This window comes from Aquarana catesbeiana, linkage group LG06, assembly GCF_042186555.1.
Source record: "Aquarana catesbeiana isolate 2022-GZ linkage group LG06, ASM4218655v1, whole genome shotgun sequence".
In the NCBI taxonomy this organism is placed as follows: domain Eukaryota; kingdom Metazoa; phylum Chordata; class Amphibia; order Anura; family Ranidae; genus Aquarana; species Aquarana catesbeiana.
In genome coordinates, this window is record NC_133329.1 from 375,818,832 (window position 1) to 375,843,737 (window position 24,906).

A 24,906-nucleotide genomic window follows, 5' to 3' on the forward strand; every position below is an offset into this window, starting at 1 on the left:
TTCACTCTGAAGGTCTGACATACCGTGCTGAACCTTCAGAGCTTTGTGCCCCACGCACATGTGTGGAGTGACAGCATTGCGGCTCTGGCCACACATGCAGACAGAGCTAACTAACCCAGAAGAAAGACCGGGGGCAGATGGAGCCCTCTCAGCGGTGACAGCGTGCTGCTGGAGGGCTTCGTTCTAAGGTAAGTATTTTATAATGTGCTCGTATGTAATGCATACAAGCACATTATGCAATTGTCTTTTTTTTTTTTAAATTGCCGCTGTTTACTACAATTTTAAAAACAGTAACTAATTGAAGCCAAACCTAAGATAACATTTTATAATCAGTTACAGCAAATAGTGTTTTTTTCCTTTTGGGATAAAGGTGTCACTTAAAGAAGAACTCCAGCTGTTCCTCCCCAAAACAATAGATGCATTGTGTATGTGAGTGAATTCCAGCCACACTGTCGGTTTATGTGCAACTTACCTCCTTTAGCTGTATACAGCAGGTTTTTGTTTCTGTGATATCACTCCTCCTCTTGGCTGAATTTCAAAGTTCTCTGGCTTCCTATTTCCTTTCTTTTCCAATCGATACTATATGTCCCATGATCCTTTGAGCCTCTGTAGCTTCATTGCTGGCTATGGAAGTCACTTGTACCAGTTCTGGGAGTTGATGTGGGTGGGTCCTAGGGTTACTGTCAGGGGCGTAACTAGAAATAGCAGGGCCCCATAGCAAAATGTTGTATTGGGCCCCCTGCAAACAGCCCCCCCAGCTGCCCTAGTGTCAATGCAGCGTGACCTGTGCCCAATGCAGTGTGACCTGTGCCCAATGCAGCGTGACCTGTGCCCAATGCAGTGTGACCTGTGCCCAATACAGCGTGACCTGTGCCCCATACAGCGTGACCTGTGCCCAATACAGCCTGGTCTGCCTGTGCCCCATACAGCCCCACCTATGCAGAGGAAGAGGCAAGCCACCCGGATCAGCAGAGAGCGGGATTGCCCGCTGTAATAGCTTTCATTTGAATTTCCCGTCTTCCCGGGGCTCATCGTCACATAGCCCCACCTCTTGGCCCGATGCCTTTGATGACGTCACATGTCCCGCATTGGATCGGCGTTCTGTCTATCAAAGGCACCGGGCCAAAAGGTGGAGCTATGTGATGTGAGCCCCGGGAACACTGGAAGTTCTAATGAAAGCTATTACATTGGGCAATTCAGCTCTCTGCTGATACGGACAGCTCGCCTCTTCCTTTCCTCTCTCTTCCCCTGGCTGGGAGACTGTGCCGGCGGTGCTCTTATCCTCACTGGGCCCCACTCGGCTGCGGGCCCCATAGCGCCTGCATGGGTCGCTATGGTGGTAGTTACGTCCCTGGTTACTGTGTGTGTTTTTGTGCTTTATGTGGGAGAGTAGTCAAGACAAGCCAGGTCAGCAACTGGAATCAGGATCACAGGAACAGAGGCTACAAAGGAGGCTGACGACAAAGCAGCAGTGATCATGAACACTGGCCAAGTTTAAATTTTTTGCACAAATCTGTCATGCGAATGTGGGCGTGCATGAGAGTGCGTGACGACATGTGTGTGTTCATGAGTATACACACACGCATATGCATTAGCCAGTGCCCAATTCTTGCAAGCATGAAAGATAATAAGTTTTAGCCTAAGCACAGGTACATCCAGAGGAGTCATCTTGTCTATTGGCAAGCCTTTCTTTTTAATAGTAAATATTTAAAGTGGAGCTTAAAGTAGATCTAAACCCTAAAAAGATAACATTTATTTAGAAAAAGCACTTTATGTCATAAATATAGTTTTACTGTTTTCATCATTCTTGCATCCCAGAGCTTCTGATCTACTCTAGTCTTCTTCAGACACTTCCTGTCTTTAAGCACTCATTTCAATGTAGGCTGCACACCATTGTTCTGGACCAACTATGATCATTCAGTAACAGTCTTGGACAATGTTCATGCAATGTGTGGTGTAGTGACATAGAGGCTGGTGGGTAAAACCATTTAGAGCAGTCTGAAACACAGGAGATTGACAATCCCAGAAGTGTCAGTTTCAGAAGCAACTTTACTCTTTCTCTTCAGCGGAGAGATGTTCAGAAGGACAGGTAAGTATTTACTTTCTTCTTTACAGTTAGCTGTTGTATATGAGCTTTGAGAGTGACAGCTGGATCAATTTAACTACTTCCTGCTGCCCACAGTAGTTGTACTGCGGGCGGCGGGTAGCTGCAGGTTGGGCGATGTACCTGTACAACATGGCCTTTGGTTTGGGGAATGCATGCGTGCGCCCCCTACCGACCCGTGCTGTGACTGGACACAACACAAGTTTAGCAGCTGATTTCAGCCAGTGATTTTGGCTGAAGTCAGCTAATCAGCTGTGACCAATCACACACAGAGTTTTGTGTTTACAAAAACACAACTCTGTGTACTGTGAACAGAGATCTGAATGTTTCTTACAGCTAAATGGTAAAGTAAAAACAGCACAAATTACCACATTACACTTTGCTAGGAACACAGTTAACCCCTTGATTGCCCCTTGATGTTAACCCCTTACCCATATCCTCCAACTTTTTGAGATGGGAACGAGGTACACCTATTAAAAAAAGTATGTAGGGGCGTGGTTTGGATGGCCTCAAGAGCGGACATGTCTCACTGAATCTCCGCTCCTGCCTATTTTACAGCACCTATTGCCTTTTGCTCCACCATAATGGAGAAGCCAAAGAAGTCAAAGGAGCCTAAGTCCTCGGGACACAGCACCAGGTCCTCCTCTGCTCCTTCGCCACTGATCATGGAGTACTTCAGCCATGAGAGGCCGGCGGAACAACACATGACCAAGATGGCAACGGCTCTCTCCCCTTCCTCTGCCTCCCCAGCAGCCGGCTCAATGAGGTACGGTTCAGATGGGGATCTTTCCCCTGCTCGTGCCCCAGACCTCTCTGATAGCCCCTCCACTGCAGCTCCCACTACATCAGATGGGTACCTGTCTGAAAGCCTGTCTCAACCATTCCCTCTGTGCCTCCAGGAACCCCCGCCTCCCTCACACGCTCCAGCCACCCAGCCATCCTCTCCGTGGGACTCCTTAGCCACTGCATGGGATTCACAGCTGCCTCTCCCTCAGCACTCCAGGGACAGATCTCCCTCAGACACACCACACCAGGGGAGATCTCACTCACACCGGGCTACCCCCCTGCCCCCCGCAATCTGCAGGGCATTATGCGGGCTACTCTTAGTCTGCTCACCTAGCTGGCTCTTCTAAGAAACAGAAGAATAAAACAAATGCTACCAGCCAGTTACCCCGAGGTAGCCATGCCCTGTCTATTCCCTATGCGCCTCCTGCGACGGGTGCCGGTGCAGACACGGCCTTGGACTCTGACACTGACCCAGAGGCCTATACCTCCTGGCGCAGTGGCGAGATTATGTCCGCTGTATGCCTACCAAACAGGATTTCAACATGCTTATCCATGAGGTGCGTGAGACTTGTTGGTCTGAAATTAGTATGTTGCGCACAGATTTACATCAGTTGTCTACAAAGGTTACCTCTTTGGAAGAGGATGTCTCTGATACTAAACAAGAACTTTCCCGTATTCATAGCCGCTTGGCCTCCCAGGCCTCCACTCTTAGAGACTTCCAATGCCACCTTGAGGACCTGGATAACAGGGGCAGATGTAAAAATATCAGGATCAGGGGTCTACCCGGGGTGACCCAGGATGAGGACCTTCCTTCGACCCTGCAAGCCATGTTCAATAACGTGTTGGGCTGTCCAGGGCACCAGAAAGTCAAACTAGACCATGCTCATCAAGCCCTCCGTTCCAATGGCCCAGTGTTTAGACCTCGGGATGTGATCTGCAGGGTTCACAACTACGCCCCCAAAGAAGAAATAATGCAAAAAGCCCGAAACATGCATATTATTGATCTTGATGGGACCCCCATACAACTCTTCCCGGACCTGTCGTGGATCACACTCCCGCAACGTCGATCTCTGCAATCTCTCCTTACTTCGCTGCGTGATCATGACTTTTGATGCCATCAGGGTTTTCTTTTCAGCCTGAGGGCTAAGAGAGATGGGAGATCTGTGACGCTACACTATCCGGAGAACCTCCAGTCCTTCTGTAGGGATCTGGACATTCCATATTGCCAGATATGTCAAGATGTGTCTCTTGAACAAAAACAATGTCAGCGGTGGACCGCTTGAACCCGCGTAGGGCCAAGCTACATTTAACATTAGAGATTAGGCCTTTCACATTTAATTATAACAGGTTGATCATGGTGGATACAAAGAAAGAAAGATTAGCTGTATACTTAACAGTCCAGAAGTCATCCAAGCAATCTGGCGGTGGTCAAGAAAGAACCCGTGGGAGGTCCAGCTCTCAAGATCCGTTGAGTGAAAGCAGAACCCCGGAAGTGGTGGGACCCTAGGTAGTGGGTAAAAATCAGGAGAGAGAAGTAGGGAGGCCAGGAAGAAAATACAACATTTTGCGCAGTCCTTACTTACAAATCTCCAGTTCTCCCCTCTGACGAAATTTGAGAGAGTCTGCTTGGATGGCCCATTCCCTAGAGGTATGATATTGCATACGTACCAACTCTTAATTACAGACCCTTCCCCATCTGGCCTTCGGCACCCCTATATGTGTAAGTGGGAGCAGGCCTTGGGCAAGGAGTTACCCTTGAAATCGTGGCAATTAATTTGGACACAGGCCTTTAAGAGCTCTATCTGTACCTTGTACAAAGAGAATCAATATAAGATACTCTACCATTGGTACCAAACCCCAGACCTGCTCCATTCCATATATCCCTCTGCCGATCGCCGGTGCTGGCGTCGCAATGCTGATGTGGGTACGTTGTATCATATCTTCTGGACATGCCCTCTAATTGCTCCCTATTGGCAGTTGGTCCACTCCCTACTCCATTCTGTCTTTGGCTCCTGGGTGCCTTTCAATCCTACAATTTTTCTTTTTGGCCTCCCAACCCCGTTCTTTCTCTAAAATGGTTAGAAAGCTTCATGCGCATGTATTAACTGTCGCACAATGCTTGATTGCCCTGAAGTGGAAGAAGCGAGATCCTCCTTCTATGGCTGATTTGCACTCTAGGATCCGAGATGTGAAACGTATGGAGAGCCTGACCACTTCAATAAATGACACTCTTGATGCCCATAATCAGGTTTGGGATTTGTGGGATTTGTTGCAATCGCCTTCAGCATGAAGTCTTATTAACTTGGTGACGTCCTGTGTGGATGATGACTTCAGTCTCTGGGGTGGGTCCTGGTGTGGGTGGTTGTTCTTTACTACTTTCTTTTCTCCCTTTCTCCTCTCTCTGCCTCTGTCTTGCTCAATTGTATGTTTTTTTTTTGTTTTTTTGTCAATGCGCCCATTTCAGCACTCTTTCCCACTAGGATGTACATCATTAGACAGTTGTGCTATTGTAGTATTAATGTTGCTGTGATTGAGATCATTGAATCTGAAGTTGATATCTATTATCCCCACATGCAGGATCCGCATGTCCTATTTTTTTTTCTTCTTTTCATGTTTGTACTGTCCATAGGCGCTTATTGGCTTTTGTCATGTATATTATCTTGTATGTTCTTGTCCTTCTTGTTCTTGTTGAAAATCAATAAAACTGTCAGTTTAAAAAAAAAAAAAGTATGTAGGCATAAGACACACCCCCTGCCACAAACCCTTAACTGCTTTTGGCCCGCCCATCGCATATATACTGGGGCAGGGTGGCCCAGCTGCAAAAAATCATGTACCTGTATGTGATTTTGTGCACAAGATCTGGGCACATGCGCGTGCCGCCGGAGCCCCGCTCCCGCTGTGATTGGACACAGCGGGAGCCAATCAATGGGTCCGGCAGCCGCGATGGCCGCCGGGACATGCTGATTGTTTAGAGGAGAGGCAGAATGGTAGTCTGCCTATATAAACAAGGCAGATCGCCATTCTGCCAGAGAGGAAAACAGATCTCTGTTTTCCTCTAGTGCATCCATCCCCCCCCACAGTTAGTAAACACCCCCTAGGAACACATTAATCCTTTGATTGCCCCTAATGTTTACCCCTTCCCTGCCAGTGTCTTTTATACAATGACAGTGCATTTTTTTAGCACTGATCACTGTATTGGTGTCTATGGTCCCCAAAAAGTGTCACTAATGCCGCGTACACACAAGCGGAATGTCCAACAGAAAAAGTTTGACGGAAGCTTTTCATCGTATATTCCGATCGTGTGTATGCCTCATCTGACTTTTTTTTTAGAAAATTCTGATGGACCTAGAAATGGAACATGTTCTAAATATTTCCGATGGAACCAATTCCTATAGGGAAAACCGCTCGCCTGCATGCTGTTCCGACAGACCAAAAACGAAGCATGCTCTGAAGCAAGTACGAGACGGAAGCTATTGGTTACTGGCTATTGAACTTCTTTTTTCTAGTCCCGTCGTACGTGTTGTACAGTAGGTCACCGTGTTCTTGACGGTCAGACTCTAGTTTGACCGTGTGTAGGCAAGACCGCTTGAATGGAATTCCGTCGGAGAAACCTTCGGAGTTTATTCCGATGGCAAAATCGGTTGTGTGTACAGGGCATTAGTGTCAGATTTGTCCGCCGCAATGTCACAGTCCTGCTAAAAAATCACTGATCGCCACCATTACTAGTAAAAAAAATGAAAAAAAATAAGAGCATAAATCGATCCTATGGTTTGCAGACGCAATAACCTTTGCGCAAACCAATCTATGTACGCTTGTTGTTTTTCTTTACCTTTTTCTTACCAAAATATGTAGCAGAATACATATTGGCCTAAATTGAAATGAGATTTTTTACATTTTTTTTATTGGGTATGTTTGAAAGCAGAAAGTAAAAAATATTGTTTTTTTTTTTTCAAAATTGTCAGGTTTTTTTTTTGTTTATAGCCCAAACAATAAAAACCACAGAAGTGATCAAATACCACCAAAAGAAAGCTCTATTTGTGGGAAATAAAGGGCATCAATTTTATTTGGGTACAACGTCGCACGACCACGCAATTATCAGGTAAAACCTTGGTATTGAGTTTGGCTGTTCTCTACCCAGTTTTAGGCCTACACAGCTGTTTCTGTTTCAGTTATTGACTGTGCTTCAACCTACATATGAAATTGATGATCATTAGCACCTGCTTGGTATACAGTAAAACCTTGGTTTGAGAGTAACTTGGTTTGAGAGCGTTTTGCAAGAAAGGCAAAATTTTTTAATAAATTTTGACTTGATATACAAGCGATGTCTTGATATACAAGTAGCGTCATGTCACAACAGAGTGTAAAAGAGAAGAGAGGCGCCTCTAAGTGTAGCAATACAGTTACATTTAATGAAGATACAACATTTAGCAACTCAAATGGTTGATGATTAAAACAGACACATCTAAGTATGCAGGCATCCGGGGTAAAACTTTCCACATAGACCGTCCCCCACAATGCTCCACGAGTGGTTCAAGCCTCGCTTTCAGATCGCTCTACTGCAGGGTAGTCTTGCCGGTCACGATTGCAGACAGCTTTACACCGGATGCCTGCATACTTAGATGTGCCTGTTTTACTCATCAACCATGTGAGTTGGTAAATGTTCTACCTTCATTAAATGTAACCATATTGCTACACTTAGAGGAGCCTCTCTTCTATTTTATACTCTGTAGCTCCTGCTGGATTTTGCTTCTAATCCCTTTGTGGAGGCTGCCTTTTGTGGATGGACATTTTATGGTTACACAACCTGGTCACATTGCTATAATCTTTTTATATGGACTATAAACTGAAAGACTTATGAATAAATGGTTGTGGAACAAATCATCTGAGTTTCCATTATTTCTTATGGGGAAATTCGCTTTGATATAAGAGTGCTTTGGATTACAAGCATGCTTCTGGAACAAATTATGCTCGCAATCCAAGGTTTTACTGTAATTGGTTAATCATACACCTGACTCTAATCCTACAAATCCCTGACTTTGTGCAAGTGTACAAAGTGTGCAAGTGTAATACAGCGTACACACGGTCGGACTTTTCGACCGGACTGGTCCGACAGACCGAGTCCGGCAGACAATCCGATCGTGTGTGGGCTTTATCGGGCCTTCAGCGGACTTTTCCAGTCGAAAATCTGACGGACTTTAGATTTAGAACATGCTTCAAATCTTTACGTCGTAACTCCGCCGGACCCAGAAATCCGCTCGTCTGTATGCTACTCCGACGGACAAAAACCGACGCTAGGGCAGCTATTGGCTACTGGCTATCAACTTCCTTATTTTAGTCCGGTGTACGTCATCACGTACGAATCCATCGGACTTTGGTGTGATCGTGGGTAGGCAAGTCCGTTCGTTAAAAAGTCCGTCGGAAGTCCGTCAAAAGTCCGTAGGAAAGTCCGTTGAAAGTCCGTAGGAAAGTCCGCCCGTGTGTACGCGGCTTTAGAATTTATGCTGGTTTGAAGGCAAAGGGTAGTCACACCAAATATTGATTTGATTTAGATTTTGAGAGTTCGCTCACTTTGGGTTTTGTAAATTATAAAAATAAACAATTAAAATAGATATATATTTTTAAAGCATTCTTACTTTTCAGCATTTCTTCACGCCTGCCTAAAACTTTGTTTTTAAAAACTTTATGTATATACAGTGTGTGTATGTATATATAATACTTATACACAATTGTTTTCCTTTAATCAGGTCAAGCAAAATAGTGGTGTTGAAAGAGTTAAAACATTTGCGCCATTTTGTGCTGAGTAGCCCATGTTCTTGCCTTGCCTTGCAGCTTTTCATCAAGCCCAGTTCAGAACCTCTTCATCACCAGAGACAGGTAAACACTTTGGGCTGAGCAGTGTCGTGATGGCATTATTACCTTTCATAGCTTAAGGTGGAAAGCTAAAGTAGACCCAAGGTATTGCGATTAAAATAGGAATGTGCACATTTTGCTTTAATGCTAAATGAGACTCGCTGTAGCAATCCCGCAGACGGCTGTTTGCTCCTCTGCAGCTGGGGAACATTGGTTTTTTTCTACCTTTATCATTCTTCTACAATGATTGCGCACTGCCCTCCACTGTAATTGCAGTAACAGCCATTCGTAATGGTGAATGTTGCATTTGGGGGGAAATTACTAAAATTGTTTCTTTTTGTAGCTTTTAACCAGTTACATGCTAAGAAGATTGTTTACAGTGTATTCAATTTAGAACCTAAAGAGCATCAGCAGACACCATTCAAAAATCATCATAGCTGTGCTACAATCGGAAAGGCCATAATGCATTTCGTTTTATATAAGTAATTCTGGAAAGAACTGCAGCACTGTGTCATATGATTCTCTACCACGCAGTAGCTCCCTGTATATCATCTTCAGCTCTGGAAGATTTCACTCCCAGGACATTTTTTGCTATTCTGCACTGTGCTACTTTAAAGTGGAGGGCCACCCTAAAATAAAAAATAGCATTAATATTCTTAAAAACAATTAAAAAAAACATTTGAAAGAAAAAAAATTTAACTTGCTAGAAACCCCTGTTGCTAGGCAGTCTTCCTAATCTGCCTCTTCCTACTCCGTGGCGCTTCCTCCTCTTCGGCGAGCGGCCCCGTTGCCATCTGGGACAAGTGCGTGTCCCAGAAAACAATGGGGCCATTCACAAAGCACCACGCGACTCGCTCAAGGCTCCACTGCCTGTTTCCCTTCGTTAAGATGGCGGCACCGGCAGCCGATCCGATGGAGGGATTGGCCTTGGGGGGCCGACGTCGCGGGCTCGCTGGACAGGTAAGTGTGCTTATTAAAAGTCAGCAGCTACAGTGTTTGTAGCTGCTGACTTTAAAAAAAATAAACCGTGGCCGGAACGCCCCTTTAACTGGCGATTGCGTGGTCATGCAACACTGTACCCAAACAAAATGTATAGCTTTTTTTTTTCACACAAATAGAGTTTTATTTTGGTGGCATTTGATCACCACTGGGTTATTATTTTTGCGATATAAATTAAAATTTTGAGAAAAAAAACTATATTTCTAAGATTCTGCTATAAAACATATCCAATAAAAAAAATCAAATTTCTTCATAAATTTTGGCCAAAATGTATTCTTCTACATGAAGGTTATAGCACCTACAAACTATGGTATATATACTGGAATTTTTTATTTATTTATTTTATATCAACAGTGATGGCGATCAACGACTTATAATAGGACAGCGATAGTGTGGTGGGCAATCTGACCCTAATGCCGTGTACACACGGGCGGACTTTTCGACCGGACTGGTCCGACGCAACGAATCCGTCGGACAAACCAATTGTGTGTGGGCTTCATCGGACCTTCAGCTGACTTTTTCTGTTGAAAATCAGATGGACTTTAGATTTGGAACATGTTTCAAATCTTTCCGACGGACTCGGGTCCAATCGAAAAATCCGTTCGTCTGTATGCTAGTCCGACGGACAAAAAAAGGACGCAAGGGCAGCTATTGGCTACTGGCTATCAACTTCCTTATTCTAGTCCCTTCGTACGTCATCACGTTCAAACAACTGGACTTTTGAACAGACTTTAGTCCGTTCGTGTGTGTGCAAGTCGTTCGCAAGTCCGTCGTAACTACATTGAAAGTTCATTGGAAAGACGTTTGATGTTGAGAAGTCCACCCGTGTGTACACGGCATAACTGGTGGGGGGGGGACTGACTAACTGCCACGGACACCACCAGTGACACTAATACAGTGATCAGTGATAATACTATACGCTGTCATTGTACTAATGACACTGAATGGGAAGGGGTTAACATGGAGGCCGATCAAGGGGATAAATATGTGCCTATGTGTAATGTGTGTAAAGTGTGCTGCTTTTACTAACTGATCTCTAAGTTTTGCATCCCTACTTTGCACAAAAAGTTACAAATGGAATAAAAATATGCTCAAATAATACATTTCTCATTTTAATATAGACAATGGAGATGATTTACTAAAACTGCCTACCAGTGTCACCTCCTGCATGTCAGGCAACCAGGTCAGCGCTGGGTACACCACTTCTTCAGGCAGTGCCACCATCATGCTCCTTTCTCTCTCTCTCTGCCAACAGGGCACGCTGGGTCTCCTCGGGGCGTGGCTCCACCGTCTAACTTCCAGACTGGCTGGCACCCACTGATCTGGTAAGCAGGCCTATTCCTGCGCTCTCTGCTGTAACCTCTTCTTGGCTGGATCGAAGTTTGCAGGCACAGGCAGTACACTGATGGTTGTGATGTACATACTGACACTTGCAGAACTTGTCAGGAAATGCCACTCGGCATCGACTGCCCGAGCAACCGGGAGCAGGTGATCGCAAGCATTCCCTGTGGTTGCCATAAGCAACAGCAAAGTCTGTAACACACATCTCACTGTTTTTAGCTTGGCTAGGAGAGTCATTAACATCAGCCGTGGCTGGGCAACTGACCCCCTCTTGCAGATACCCGCTGGCTTACCCCGATCACCATGGGCAACAGCAGACATTTTGGTGCACTCTTTACTGTTCTCAGCAGGACATTGTAGCATACAGTTACCTATTCCAGCTTTATGCAGATTGCTAGACATTTTTTAATCCATGGACGCGATCATCGGCCGTGGTTGATACGGGTGACAATACTTAACACAGTTGTCATTAAATAGCCGGTTTTAGCACAAGTGTCCATCCCAGCCGCTGTTGGGGCAAATGGTTATGCGGTGCAGTACTGACTCGCAGCTGCCGCCAGTTGCTACGGACCTTGGCACTTAGTTTTGAGCAAACAGTCACAAATAGGCAGTGCACACAAGTCCGTTTCCCCAGTCTTAACCCTTACAGTGGATGACCCCCCAAATGTAGTGCGCCCCCTAGGGAGCCACATATATACTGGGATCCCTCACCCTGCACAGCCAGGCACACTGAATATTCACAAGCACACTTGAGTCAGAGAACACTCCGTGACTTTGTTTTTTTGTTTTATTGAGGGTAATAACTTGGATAGGGATGGGACGTTGTGGGATGGCCATTTAGCTTTTCCTATATACAGTCTCTATATACAGCTCCTCTTCTTCACTCCAGCACACACTTGCTTGCAGAACCCAGCTGGAACACTGTGAGTACCTGACAGTCACTTCGTCAGATGAAGTAATGGGCCTTTACAGGTAGGAAATCCAAGGCCCCTTAGTTGGGTAGCAGGATTTCAGTGTTCAGCTTGCATCACTCCTGTGGCTACTAATCTGAGAACCACCTCTTCAGGCACTGCCAACCCGTCTGGCTGCATCAAGAGAAAAGTTTCTGGGTTGTAGTGCAAAGAAAAGTTCACAGGCATTACGGAATGCCCTATACTTGCTGCGATCCCCGGAGAATCTTTCTGGTGTGGGAACCTTGGGTTCAGCATGACCACTGAAGGAGGAGTAGATGTTCCAGGAGCTGGGGTAGATAAAACTTGAACACGCTCTTCCAGTCGGTTGTAATCATCTTGTAAGTCCTTAATGGCTTGCGTAAGTCCAGCTAGATGACAGTATAAGTCCTCCATGGGCGACGCTCCCTGCGTGGTCTCGGACATGGCTGTCCGGTACTGTCACATACCTGGTAGGTAGAGCCCGGAATGCAGGGAACGGCCTCTCATATACCTCTGACTCGGGAACCCCTGGTAGTGTTGACAGGGGCTCGAGAGTAGAAAGGGGCTCAAGTGCCTGACTGGAACACTGGAGAAGAGGGCTGGATCCTGTAATCAGCAGGGAGGTGCACTTGTAGTCCAGCAGCAGGATGCAGACAGCAGGAAGGTGCACTGTAGTCCCATAGCAGGATGCAGACAGCAGGGAGGTGCACTGTAGTCCACCCAGCAATATTAAAACTAGAAGAACACCTGTGCACAAAATAGCCGTCCGGCGCACGCGCATGCACAACAGTGCGAAAAGTGGTGCGCTCCTGCGCGCACGCCCCTTGTGACAGCACTTGGCGCCAAGATGGGCTATTTAAAGGAGACTGATGCCTTGCTTCCTTGCTGTCTGGTCTACAGCGTTTCCTGAAGACCCCTGCTGCCTTGTTACCCTGTTACCTGAATCTAGTATCTACTTGGCCTGTTCCTGACTTCCCTGTTTGCTGCCTGCCCCGATTCCGGCTTGGACTTTGACTACTCTTTTGGATTGCCCTTCTGTACCTGATCTGCCCGCCTGTGCTTGTCTGCACCTCCCTGCTGTCTGCATCCTGCTACGGGACTACAGTGCACCTCCCTGCTGTCTGCATCCTGCTACGGGACTACAGTACACCTCCCTGCTGTCTGCATCCTGCTACGGGACTACAGTGCACCTCCTTGCTGTCGGCATCCTGCTACAGGACTACAGTGCACCTCCCTGCTGTCTGCATCCTGCTACAGGACTACAGTGCACCTTCCTGCTGTCTTGATCCTGCTGCTGGACTACAAGTGCACCTCCCTGCTGATTACAGGATCCAGCCCTCTACTCCAGTGTTCCAGTCAGGCACTTGAGCCCCTTTGTACTCTCGAGCCCCTGTCAACACTACCAGGGGTTCCCGAGTCAGAGGTATACGAGAGGCCGTTCCCTGCATTTCGGGCTCTACCTACCAGGTACGTGACTGTCTGTGTCTGTATACTGTGTCTGTATACTGTGTGTGTGTCCCTGTTTGTATACTGTGTGTGTGTGTCCGTGTCTGTATACTGTGTGTGTGTCTGTGTGTATACTCTGTCTGTATACAGTGTGTGTGTCTGTGTCTGTATACTGTGTCTGTGTTTATACTGTGTGTGTCTGTGTCTGTATACTGCATCTGTATACTGTGTGTATACTGTGTCTGTATACTGTGTGTGTCTGTGTGTATACTGTGTGCTTGTCCATGTGTATACTGTGTCTGTATACTGTGTGTGTGTGTCTGTGTGTATATTGTGTCTGTATACTGTGTGTGTCCTTGTCTGTATATGTGTGTCCGTGTCTATATACTGTGTCTGTATACCGTGTGTGTGTCCGTGTCTGTATACTGTGTCTGTGTTTATACTGTGTGTGTCTGTGTCTGTATACTGCATCTGTATACTGTGTCTGTATACTGTGTGTCTGTGTGTATACTGTGTCTGTATACTGCGTGTGTGTCTGTGTGTATACTGTGTCTGTATACTGTGTGTGTGTTTGTGTGTGTGTCCTTGTCTGTATATATGTGTGTGTGTGTCCATGTCTATATACTGTGTCTGTATACTGTGTGTGTGTCTGTGTGTATACCATGTCTGTATACTGTGTGTGTGTATACTGTGTTTGTATACTGTGTGTGTGTTTGTGTGTATACTGTGTGTGTGTCTGTGTGTATACTGTGTGTGTGTGTCCATGCCTGTATACTCTGTCTGTATACTGTGTGTGTGTGTCTGTGTGTATACCATGTCTATATACTGTGTGTGTGTTTGTGTGTGTGTCCTTGTCTGTATATGTGTGTGTGTCCATGTCTATATACTGTGTCTGTATACTGTGTGTGTGTCTGTGTGTATACTGTGTTTGTATACTGCGTTTGTGTTTGTGTGTATACTGTGTGTGTGTCTGTGTGTATACTGTGTGTGTGTGTCCATGTCTGTATACTCTGTCTGTATACTGTGTGTGTGTCTGTGTGTATACTGTGTGTGTGTCCGTATCTGTATACTCTGTCTGTATACTGTGTGTGTGTGTCTGTGTGTATACCATGTCTGTATACTATGTGTGTCTGTATACTGTGTGTGTCTGTGTCTATACTGTGTGTGTGTGTGTCTGTATAGTGTGTCTGTATACTGTATGTGTGTGTACTGTGTGTGTACTGTGTGTGTCTGTGTGTATACTGTGTATGTGTCCGTGTCTGTATACTGTGTGTGTATACTGTGTATGTGTCCGTGTCTGTATACTGTGTCTGTATACTGTGTGTGTGTCTGTATACTGTGTGTGTGTGTCTGTGTGTATACTGTGTCTGTATACTGTGTGTGTCTGTATACTGTGTGTGTGTGTCTGTGTGTATACTGTGTCTGTATACTATGTCTGTATACTGTGTGTGTGTGTGTCCGTGTCTGTATATGGTGTCTGTATACTGTGTGTGTGTCTGTGTTTGTATATTGTGTCTTTATACTGTGTGTGTGTCCGTGTCTGTATACTGTGTCTGTGTGTATACTGTGTGTGTGTCTGTATACTGCATCTTTATACTGTGTGTATACTGTGTGTGTGTGTGTGTATACTGTGTCTGTATACTGTGTGTGTGTGTGTATACTGTGTCTGTATACTGTGTGTGTGTGTTTGTGTCTCTATACTTTTTCTATATACTGTGTGTGTGTGTGTGTCTGTGTTATACTGTGTGTGTGTGTCTGTATACTGTGTGTGTGTCCGTGTTTGTATATTGTGTCTGTATACTGTGTGTGTGTCTGTGTGTATACTGTGTCTGTGTGTATACTGTGCGTGTCTGTGTCTGTATACTGCATCTGTATACTGTGTGTATACTGTGTCTGTATACTGTGTCTGTATTCTGTGTGTATACTGTGGCGTGTCTGTGTGTATACTGTGTCTGTATACTGTGTGTGTGTCTGTGTGTATACTGTATGATCCATGTGTGTCCACTGCCGCTCAACAACCTCTGTGCAGTTGGTTTTGCACAGAGCAGCCCAGATCCTCCTCTTCTCGGGTCCCTCTTCGCTGCTCCTGACCCCTCCCTCCTATGGAGTGCCCCCACAGCATGCAGCTTGCTCGGGGGCCCCAAAATCTCCTATTGCCCGGCGGCCCCATGAGTTGTCAGTCCGCCCCTGTTACCAGCCCATCCAGCTGACTCTCAGGAGATCTCCCAGACGTGCTGACCTGCTCCTGCTGTCCTCTCTCCTTGCTCCTGTGCCTCCAGGAAGGGTTTCCTCCATGTGTTTGATAGGAATATTCAAGCACCTGAGCCTTGGCCCAAGGTCACCTCCCCCCAGACTAGGGGGCATCCTCAATGGCCACCGACAGCCTCCTCAGCACTTTATCTCCATCTTCCACTTGACTGCCCCTCCCTGGCATGACTCATGCCTATTAATGAGGTGGCCTGCCCCCTGTCAGCCCTTTACTGGGCATTACAATAAAAACAGAAATGGAAGGCACGCACACCTAGTGCATTACCAGAGATAATTTAATAATAAGAAATTTTTGTATACAAGTGGATACTCACAAAATGCAACTGACAAAAGGCCATAAACACAGTGCATAGACATGCACAGAACACGGGGTAAAGCTAATGCGTTTCAGGGGCGCACCCACTTCCTCAGAGCTAGGCAAGTAGCTGTACCCAGTGTTCTGTGCATGTCCATGCACTGTGTTTATGGCCTTTTGTCGGGTGCATTTTGTGATTACCCATTTGTATACAAAAATTTCTTATTATTAAATTATCTTTGGTAATGCACTAGGCGTGTGTGCCTTCCATTTCTGTTTTTCTTGTAGTTCCTTTCGGATTACCCCATCTGAGGAAAGCAGCATCCACCTAGTTCTGGGATACCATATATACCTTTCACATCACCATTTTATCTGACATCTGTTACTCCTCACCTTGGAAGACCTATTAGTGCTGGAAGTGACTGTGATATTTGTATCTTTACTGGGGATTGGCTGAGGCCCTCAAAAAATATCCCAAGCAACTCCTAACATCCACCCACTATGTCTGGAACATTCTCTAATGTCCCAGAGAACAGGGGGAGGTACCAGAGAAGCTGCTAGGATGAGCCACCCAGCCCTGAGTCACTAAACCCTGACCCAGATTCAACACTCATGCCTAGCCCTGAGCTAAAACTAATATTTACCTATACTTACAAAGAAACCCTATCTACATTCCAGCACACTAAAGGGCGCTACACCGGAAAAAAGGGAACATATCCTTTAAGGGTATTTGGCAGCTCACTTTCACATCATCAAACGACTTCTGCTTTGTAAACTTAAAGTGAAACTTTTTTTGTTGAGAAAATAAACCATAACCTTCTAGGCTAACTATATGCAATACAATTTATAATTTTAACAAATATTTTTTCTGCAGTCCTACTTTTTTATATTCTAAAAAAATGTAACTCTGCTGCAAAACTTAAAGCTGGAATATACTAAGCAGTCTATGCAAAGAAAAAAGTGTTGCCCATGCCACCAGAAAAATATACAGAATGAATTTCAACCAAAATCTTTGTAGAAAGGGGGACACTTTTGGAAATGTTGATCTCTTGTGTTCCCCACTGTGCTCTGTGGTTCCTTCTGCTGACCCCTAAATTGCTACTGACGGACGTACAGAATTTCACAATTATCATATGACGTCCAGCAGGATAAGATGCTCACGCACAGTGCGGCGATGGTGTGGTATGTCGCTCTGATACATCGCATCTCTGTTCCTGGCAAAGAGCCTATGATTGAGGCCAGCCCTCAAATTTTCCACTCGCCTACTCGCAAAAATGAGGGCTTGCGAGCTGGGCTGCCTGGGAGTGGGGGGGGGGGGATGAGCACCACAAGCATTCGGGGTTGATCGGGAGCCATTCTCTCAGCGATCGCTCTGGGGGGAAGAGAGCATGGAGGAAGAGGAGAGGCGCGGGATCTCAGAGCAGGATAGCATGCCATTACAGCTTACATTACATTTGTCTCTGCTCTGCTCGACACAGCCCTGCCTCCTCCTGACCTGCGCCTGTGATAGACAGAATGCCGGTCCAATTCTGGGATGCGTTCTGTCTATCCCAGGCACGGGGTCAGGAGGAGGCGGGGCTGTGTCGAGCAGAGCGGAGACAATTGTAATGTAAGCAGTAACAGCGTGCTATCCTGCTCTGTGATCCCGCGGCTCTCCTCTTCCTCCAGTCATGCATTCCTCTACCCAGGCAAGGCTGCAATAGTGGGCACAGTGAGGCTGCAATGGGCACAGTGTGGCTGCAATAGTGGGCACAGTGAGGCTGCAATGGGCACAGTGAGGCTGCAATGGGCACAATGAAGCTGCAATGGGCACATGTGGCTGCAATAGTGGGCACAGTGTGGCTGCAATAGTGGGCACAGTGTGGCTGCAATAGTGGGCACAGTGAGGCTGCAATAGTGGGCACAGTGTGGCTGCAATAGAGGGCACAGTGAGGCTGCAATAGTGGGCACAGTGTGGCTGCAATAGAGGGCACAGTGAGGCTGCAATGGGCACAGTGAGGCTGCAATAGTGGGCACAGTGAGGCTGCAATGGGCACAGTGAGGCTGCAATAGTGGGCACAGTGTGGCTGCAATAGAGGGCACAGTGAGGCTGCAATGGGCACAGTGAGGCTGCAATAGTAGGCACAGTGAGGCTGCAATGGGCACAGTGTGGCTGCAATGGTGGGCACAGTGTGGCTGCAATGGTGGGTACAGTGAGGCTGCAATGGTGGGCACAGTGAGGCTGCAATGGTGGGTAACAGTGAGACTGTAATGGTGGGCATAGTGTGGCTGCAATAGTGGGCACAGTGTGGCTGCAATGGTGGGCACAGTGAGGCTGCAATCTTGGGCACAGTGAGGCTGCAATGGGCACAGTGAGGCTGCATTGATGGGCACAGGTGAGGCTGCAATGGTGGACACAGGTGAGGCTGCAATGGTGGGCACAGGTGAGCCTGCATTGATGAGCACAGGTGAGGCTGCATTGAGGGGCACAGGTGAGGCTGCATGGATAAAGTTGTTGTTGATATTTATTTTTGTAACTTAATTCTGCATAAATCATTTAAGTGTCATTTCATGTGATAATTTATGAGTGCGTGTTTAGGGGTGGAATTAGGGGCAGGGTAGGGGTTGGGTGGGGCACTAGTGGGGAGTAACCCTTGAGGCCTGGCTAGTAGCTCAGGACTTGAAATTTTGAGCCCTGACATAGGCCACATCGTAACCAGGAAGTTCCGTTTATCGGCATTTCCTCTATTTGCATTGACAAGGCACTGGTAGAGGAGAGCGATCAGCGGCTCTCTTGACAGTGGGGGTCTGCACTGATAATCAGCACATTGATTAGCAGTGCAGACCCGACCAGGGATGCCCACTAGAGCCCACCAGGGATGCCCACCCATTCCCAGCAGGGATGCAAATCAGTGCCCATCAAGGATGCCAATTAGTGCCCATAAGAGATGCCAATCAGTGCCCATCAGTAATGCATGTCATTGCCTCTTCATCAGTGCTGCCTATCAGTGCCATCTATCAGTGACCATCAGTGCTGTCCATCATTGCCCATCAGTGCCGCCTATCAATGCCTATCAGTGCCCCATTTAAGTGCCTATCAGTGTGGACTATCAGTGCCCATCAGTGCCACCTATCAGTGCCCATCAGTGCCACTTATGAGTGCCCATCAGTGCCACCTATCAGTGCCCATCAGTGCTGCAAATCAGTGCCACCTATCAGTGCCCATCAGTGCTGCATATCAGTGCTGCCTATCAGCACCCATCAGTGCTGCATATTAATGCCTCATCATCAGTACCTCTCAGTGCCACTTCATTAGTGCCCATCAGTGCCTCCTTATCAGTGCCCATCAGTGCAGCCTCATTAGCGCACATCAGTGATGGAGAAAAAACGTACATATTTACAAAGTTTTATAAAAGAAACAAAGTAAAACTTTTTTTTTTCAAAATTTTTGGTCTTTTTTTATTTGTTTAGCAAAAAAAATAAAAAACCCAGTGGTAATCAAATACCACCAAAGAAAGCTCTATTTTTTGGAAAAAAATGATAAAAATTTTGTTGGGGTACAGTGTTGTCATTATCATTCAAAATGCGACAGCACTAAAAGCTGAAAATTGCCCTAGGCAGGAAGGGGGTATAAGTGCCCTGTACTGAAGTGGTTAAACAGTGTTAAATACAAAATTGAGAAAAACACAATCAATGCATAAAAGATTAGCAAAAACATCAGTGTAATCTTTTTGTGTTCTGGACACTCTTTTTTTGGTTTTGGTTCCTTCTTTTTAACAAATTTAGGAGCCCTTTATCACACCCCGATAATTCAGGTTTTGATTAAGGGATTTAAATCCTCCTTGCTGTCATTACAGAGAGGCACCCAATAGGAATACCCATTATCTCTACTCATCTTTGCTTTAGCGATGGAACCCCTAGCTGTTGCAATACCGACCAATCCTGATATCTCCTGTGGCCACCAAGACCACAAATGTGCTCTTTATGCAGATGACATTCTTATATGCATCCCTGCACCACACACAATGTTACCCACTTTCTCACTATTGCAAAAGTTACCAAACTTTTCAGGCCTTACATTGAACCATACTAATATTCTGGCCTTAAATATTATAGTACCACAATCTATAGTCGATTAGGTTTGCAATACTTTTCATTTCTAATGGGCTTCTTCCTCTATATACCATGCCTGGGCATCCATCTGACTCAGTCTTTTAAAACCTTATACATAGCAAATTATCCCCTATATAGTATATAGTTTTAGCCAAAGAAGAGTTTGCCTCTAATTTTTTTTATTTGTTTAAACTCATTACATAATTGAACCGTGGGATGTGCCAAACCCTACGGCGTATGCCCTTGACACAGATTCTTCTGTATTGAAATAAGTTCGAAACCAACACACATTCAGAAACGTTTTTTTAATTGTCCAGTAATTAAAGCAGCATTTAACAGATACCCTTGAAGGAGCGGAGTTCACCGAGCACAGAATATGGATAGTATGCGTGGACCGTGAGCTGAGTGGCAAATTATCTGCTATGTAGGGCACACAGAAGCTAAGTAACTATAGATTAATATGGGTCGCCTCACCTCTTGCCTGTAGAAGTGCTGATTAGGAAGAAAGAGACTCCTCTCCACTTATCCGGAGTGATGATACAGTAACTGGAAGCTTTGCAGATGTTGGCAATTGTGCCTATTCTTGCTAATAGTGCATTTTGAAGCACTTTGATATGTTTATGTAAACCTTAATGTGACCTCTGTATTATTTATAATGCCTTCTGTTTGCGCTGATGTCATAAATCACAAAACGCAGTACGCTGTCCTTATGTACACATATGCTTATGAAACTTTATGTTATTTTGCTTATGCACTGTATACTTTATAAATGTCGCTCCCCTGAGTTTTCCACTTAAAGCAAACTTGCCATTGCCATAAAACTACTAAAGAGCTAAGTAACTATAAGAGCTAGTAACAATAAGCTGCAGACATCCATATAAAACTAATGTAAAATAAAAATCTCTATCGCTTTCGGCAGTTTTTATGGCTTACTTACCATCTTCTACCTTCTACAGTGGGTATAGAAAAGAATCACCTCCTTTAAAAAAAATCACAAAAAAAAATCACATTTTGTTGCTTTGCAGCCGGAAATGTTGACAGACACCGTTTTTGTTTTATCCAGCTGTATTTACTCAGTGCAACTTATAGCATCCGAGTTAAAGATATAACACCAACATGTCAGAAAAAATCACTGAGTTGGAAAAAGGATCACTCCACCTCCTAAAGATGACTTGTAAACTCAATCAACATTTGACTTTCAACTGTGATCAGCTGTGGTCATTTTGATTAGCTCAGCATGAAAAGAGCTTTCCTGGAGCATGCCAGTTCCCGGTAGTGCAACTGAAGCAAATAATCAGCTATGGGTGGCAAGGCACTGTCAAAAGATCTCCAGCACAAAGTTGTTGACAGGCAAAGTCAGGAGATGGATGCAAAAAAAAAATCAAAGGCTTTATTAGTTTCTAGAAGCACAGTGAAGTCTATTATTAAGAAGTGGAAGGTATTTGGTACAACACAGACCCTCCCTGGATCAGGACGTCCCTCCGAACTGGATAAAAGAGCCACAAGGAAACTGGTCAGACGGGCTACCAAGAGGCCTACAGCCACTCCAAAGCACTTGCAGGAATTTAGCACAAAGAGTGGTCAAAAAGTCACTCCTCAGGAAAGGCCACATGCAGTCATGACTGAGCTTTGCCAAAGTGCACCTTGAAGATTTTGAGGCCACATGGAAAAAGGTGATATGAGACTAAAATTGAATTATTTGGCGTCAATACCAAATTAAATGTGTGGAGGTAATCCAATACAGCTCACCATCCAAATAACACCATTCCTACAGTAAAGCATGGAGGTGGTAATATCCTGTTATGGAAGTATTTCCCTGCAGCAAGGACTGGAGCACTTGTCAGGATAGAAGCAAAACTGAATGGGGCAAAATACCGTCAAATTCTGGAGGAAAATGTGCTGCCCTCTGCCAGAAAGTTGTCAATGGGAAAAAGGTTCACCTTCCAACATGACAATGACTCAAAGCATACAGCAACAATGACCACACAGGGGTTGAAGGAGAAAAAGGTGAATGTCCTTGCATGGTCTAGTCAGAGCCCAGACTTAAACCCCATTGAAAATCTGTGGAATGACTTGAAGACTGCAGTCCACAAGCGGTCACCATCAAATTTAACTGAACTTGAGCAGTTCTGCAAAGAAAAGTGGGCAAATATTCTAGATGTGCAAAGTTAGAAGTAGACATAGCCCAACAAAATACTGACACAAGGGGATGATTCTGTAATTTATTTATTTATTTATTTCTGACATGTTGGTGTTACAGTATATCTTTCATTTGAAGGATATATGTTGCACGTATAGAAAATACAGTAAATACAGCTGGATAAAACACGAACTGTGCCTGTCTTTATTTTAAGCTGTAAAGCAACAAGATGTAATTATTTTAAAGGGGGGTGATTATTTTCTATAACCACTGTACATGTTCTTATTGGCCAGTGAGGCAATCTTTCATAGTAATGAGCCAATGGGGAAGTGCAGTATGTGGAAGAGGGCAGGCCAGCTTATAACACTGCCAGAAAAGGTAGAGAAGTTACATGTCCATATTACAGTTGCTTGGGATTTGGGGCAGTGGATGCTGAAGGAATCATATACAAGTATGACCAGGCTCTGCTAGGTGCCTGCATTGTAAGACCAGTAGGATATCAAACAAAGTGACTTCACTGCTCTAAGTGGGTCCACCTTAGTACTAGCCCCTAATTCCATATAGAAAGGTGCAGGTTCAGCTAGCAACCGCAGAGTACTCCAAAGCAGAACGTGAATGACCACACTCAAATGTGTAGAAGATCACAGGAGTTTATTATAAATAATCCATCAAGATAGACACATACATCACCTTCAGGAGAGGTACAATGCTGATGCGTTTCGTGAAGCAATTGCTTAGTCATACATGTCAACTTTTTTCTCTCCTGAAAGTGCTGTGTCTATCTTGATGGATTATTCCTAATAAACTCCTACAATCTTCAACATATTTGGATGCAGTCATCCACTTTCTGCCTTGAGGCAACTAGGGTAAGAGAGCTCTACTCTCATTAAAAAATGTATATCATGTGTAATTCCCTGTAGGCAGTTTTGTCATGTAATATTAATAAACATTGCCTCTCCATTTCAATGCGTAGCCAACAGTCAAAAAATTCTGATTTTGTTTCCTTGCAACCATGGCAATAGCACTCATTTTGTAGACAGGATTTTCCAGAACTCATTTAAGTTGCTCACTCACGATTTATTTTCCTAATTGTACAGTACAGGACAAAACATTTTAGTTTTGAATTGAGATAAACTCCCAGCTTGGTCTGAACACAGATTCAGACCGCACTTTGCATGCATTTTGGCAATCTGGCATTTGTCCAAACTCCGGATTTTCAGACCATTTGGGAGGAGTTACACATCATACCACCCTTACCACACCCATACCATCCTTAACAACCAGTGATGTAACCGGCCCCATTCATTTGCTGGGCAGGAAGTTCAGACTATGTAAACAAAGCTGCTGTGATAGTTAAAAAAGACATCATAGGGTAGCCCACATACTTCTTATAAACCCCTTCTGGTCTGGTTTGGATTTTAAGGAAGAAACCCATGAAAAAAATCAAACATTTATCTAATTATTCGAGCATGCAGCATGGCAGGCCAGAAACGGGCCCATCCCTTATGTGAATGAGCAAGGGATATGTAGTTGAGGGCCTGTGGCCTGGCATGGTTTGGAGGGAAGGGAGAACATGCTTGTCCCACTTCCTTACCTGGAATTTGGAGCGGTCCTCATGCCAATTTTATTTTACACTCGCATGGGGTCGGTGACCAAAAAAGGTGATGGATGTCTTCTCTCTATTGAAAGAAAAATACCTATTTTAAATTATTTTCTTTTCTCAAGACCTTTCTTTTGATCTCCCTGGCTGATCCATAGCTAATGTAGCTCCCTTTTTGCAGCTTTTCAGCTCAGTTTACTCCTCGGCTGAGTCTTCAGGGATTGTACCTGCAATAAGATGTGGGACCAGCCTGTAACATTGCTTTAGGCACTAGATTCTGTTTGGGCACTTTTCTTGGCATATAGTGGATTGCATTAAATTGATACAGGTCCAGGACCATAGTCTATCTGCAACCAAGCCCTGTTCCTGAAGACTAATTTGAGGTATGACCATCATGGTAAAGCAAAGCCAGGATGAGGTTTGGCCATAAAATCCTACTGTTTTGTGCCCTACCCTGGTCCCCAACATGCTGGTTTTCCATTACCCAAGTGGCTTGTTGTAGGGCAGGCTGCAACACTTTAAATTATGTATTAGCCATTGGCAATTCCATGTTACAGCTCAGTGATCCTTGGACAGTCCCTGGGCTCCAGCAGCCTACAGAACCTGGCAAGGGAGGCTTCAACCTTTCCTCTCCGCAGCAGTGAATGTTATGAATACTCCTTTGGGGACTCCTAGCACTGCACATGGCAGATCATAGATGCAGAGACAAGGGGTCAAAGGGTCTTTCTAACTCAGACTCTTGGGGCGATAAACTATTTCCAAAGGGTCCACTCCATTCTGAGCACTGCGCCTACCTCCTCCTTACTAATTGGGGAGGAATTTTCAGTCACCATGTCTGATATTATGGGCAGAATTTAGATTTTACTGGAGGCCATAGATCTCATGGGCTTGGTGATGTCAGTGGTTGGTAAGGACTCAACGGGTGCAAGCATCCACTGCTTCCTTAGCAACCATTGACAGGCAGAAGCTGTGACATTAATCCATACTGAATGGCCTAAAGGTTGCTTTTTATTTGGAATCAACACTGAGCTCATCTTTAGTCTCCAGTATGGG